Source organism: Mus caroli, unplaced genomic scaffold, assembly GCF_978045245.1.
Source record: "Mus caroli unplaced genomic scaffold, Mus_caroli_1 scaffold_25, whole genome shotgun sequence".
NCBI lineage: Eukaryota > Metazoa > Chordata > Mammalia > Rodentia > Muridae > Mus > Mus caroli.
The window spans coordinates 5,085,366-5,088,439 of record NW_028227280.1 but is presented as its reverse complement, the minus strand read 5'-3'; positions in this window follow the sequence as shown (position 1 = coordinate 5,088,439).

Genomic DNA, 3,074 nt, shown 5'->3' with positions numbered 1-3,074 from the left:
AAACTTAGAATATAAGAAACGCACAGTGTAGTACATAGTATATGAGTGAGTTGCACTGAAAAACTTAGAATATAAGAAACGCACAGTGTAGTACATAGTATATGAGCGAGTTGCACTGAAAAACTTAGAATATAAGAAACGCACAGTGTAGTACATAGTATATGAGTGAGTTGCACTGAAAAACTTAGAATATAAGAAACGCACAGTGTAGTACATAGTGTATGAGTGAGTTGCCCTGAAAAACTTAGAATATAAGAAACGCACAGTGTAGTACATAGTATATGAGTGAGTTGCACTGAAAAACTTAGAATTTACTGAAAAACCCGCATTACACGAATTGCACAGTGTAGTACATAGTATACGAGTGAGTTGCACTGAAAAACTTAGAATTTACTGAAAAACCCGCATTAGACGAAATGCACAGTGTAGTACATTGTATATGAGTGAGTTGCACTGAAAAACTTAGAATTTACTGAAAAACCCGCATTAGACGAAATGCACAGTGTAGTACATTGTATATGAGTGAGTTGCACTGAAAAACTTAGAATTTACTGAAAAACCCGCATTAGACGAAATGCACAGTGTAGTACATTGTATATGAGTGAGTTGCACTGAAAAACTTAGAATTTACTGAAAAACCCGCATTAGACGAAATGCACAGTGTAGTACATTGTATATGAGTGAGTTGCACTGAAAAACTTAGAATTTACTGAAAAACCCGCATTAGACGAAATGCACAGTGTAGTACATAGTATATGAGTGAGTTGCACTGAAAAACTTAGAATTTAAGAAACGCACAGTGTAGTACATAGTATATGAGTGAGTTGCACTAGAAAACTTAGAATATAAGAAACGCACAGTGTAGTACATATTATATGAGTGAGTTGCACTGAAAAACTTAGAATATAAGAAACGCACAGTGTAGTACATAGTATATGAGTGAGTTGCACTGAAAAACTTAGAATATAAGAAACGCACAGTGTAGTACATAGTATATGAGTGAGTTGCACTGAAAAACTTAGAATTTAAGAAACGCACAGTGTAGTACATAGTATATGAGTGAGTTGCACTGAAAAACTTAGAATATAAGAAACGCACAGTGTAGTACATAGTATATGAGTGAGTTGCACTGAAAAACTTAGAATATAAGAAACGCACAGTGTAGTACATAGTATATGAGTGAGTTGCACTGAAAAACTTAGAATTTAAGAAACGCACAGTGTAGTACATAGTATATGAGTGAGTTGCACTGAAAAACTTAGAATATAAGAAACGCACAGTGTAGTACATAGTATATGAGTGAGTTGCACTGAAAAACTTAGAATTTACTGAAAAACCCGCATTACACGAAATGCACAGTGTAGTACATAGTATATGAGTGAGTTGCACTGAAAAACTTAGAATATAAGAAACGCACAGTGTAGTACATAGTATATGAGTGAGTTGCACTGAAAAACTTAGAATTTAAGAAACGCACAGTGTAGTACATAGTATATGAGTGAGTTGCACTGAAAAACTTAGAATATAAGAAACGCACAGTGTAGTACATAGTATATGAGCGAGTTGCACTGAAAAACTTAGAATATAAGAAACGCACAGTGTAGTACATAGTATATGAGTGAGTTGCACTGAAAAATTTAGAATATAAGAAACGCACATATAGACCATAGTATATGAATGAGTTGCACTGAAAAACTTAGAATTTACTGAAAAACCCGCAATACACGAAATGCACAGTGTAGTACATAGTATATGAGTGAGTTGCCCTGAAAAACTTAGAATATAAGAAACACACAGTGTAGTACATAGTATATGAGTGAGTTGCACTGAAAAACTTAGAATATAAGAAACGCACAGTGTAGTACATAGTATATGAGTGAGTTGCACTGAAAAACTTAGAATTTACTGAAAAACCCGCATTAGACTAAATGCACAGTGTAGTACATTGTATATGAGTGAGTTGCACTGAAAAACTTAGAATTTACTGAAAAACCCGCATTAGACGAAATGCACAGTGTAGTACATTGTATATGCGTGAGTTGCACTGAAAAACTTAGAATTTACTGAAAAAACCGCATTAGACGAAATGCACAGTGTAGTACATAGTATATGAGTGAGTTGCACTGAAAAACTTAGAATTTAAGAAACGCACAGTGTAGTACATAGTATATGAGTGAGTTGCACTAGAAAACTTAGAATATAAGAAACGCACAGTGTAGTACATAGTATATGAGTGAGTTGCACTGAAAAACTTAGAATATAAGAAACGCACAGTGTAGTACATAGTATATGAGTGAGTTGCACTGAAAAACTTAGAATATAAGAAACGCACAGTGTAGTACATAGTATATGAGTGAGTTGCACTGAAAAACTTAGAATTTAAGAAACGCACAGTGTAGTACATAGTATATGAGTGAGTTGCACTGAAAAACTTAGAATATAAGAAACGCACAGTGTAGTACATAGTATATGAGTGAGTTGCACTGAAAAACTTAGAATATAAGAAACGCACAGTGTAGTACATAGTATATGAGTGAGTTGCACTGAAAAACTTAGAATATAAGAAACGCACAGTGTAGTACATAGTATATGAGTGAGTTGCACTGAAAAACTTAGAATTTAAGAAACGCACAGTGTAGTACATAGTATATGAGTGAGTTGCACTGAAAAACTTAGAATATAAGAAACGCACAGTGTAGTACATAGTATATGAGTGAGTTGCACTGAAAAACTTAGAATTTACTGAAAAACCCGCATTACACGAAATGCACAGTGTAGTACATAGTATATGAGTGAGTTGCACTGAAAAACTTAGAATATAAGAAACGCACAGTGTAGTACATAGTATATGAGTGAGTTGCACTGAAAAACTTAGAATTTAAGAAACGCACAGTGTAGTACATAGTATATGAGTGAGTTGCACTGAAAAACTTAGAATATAAGAAACGCACAGTGTAGTACATAGTATATGAGCGAGTTGCACTGAAAAACTTAGAATATAAGAAACACACAGTGTAGTACATAGTATATGAGTGAGTTGCACTGAAAAATTTAGAATATAAGAAACGCACATA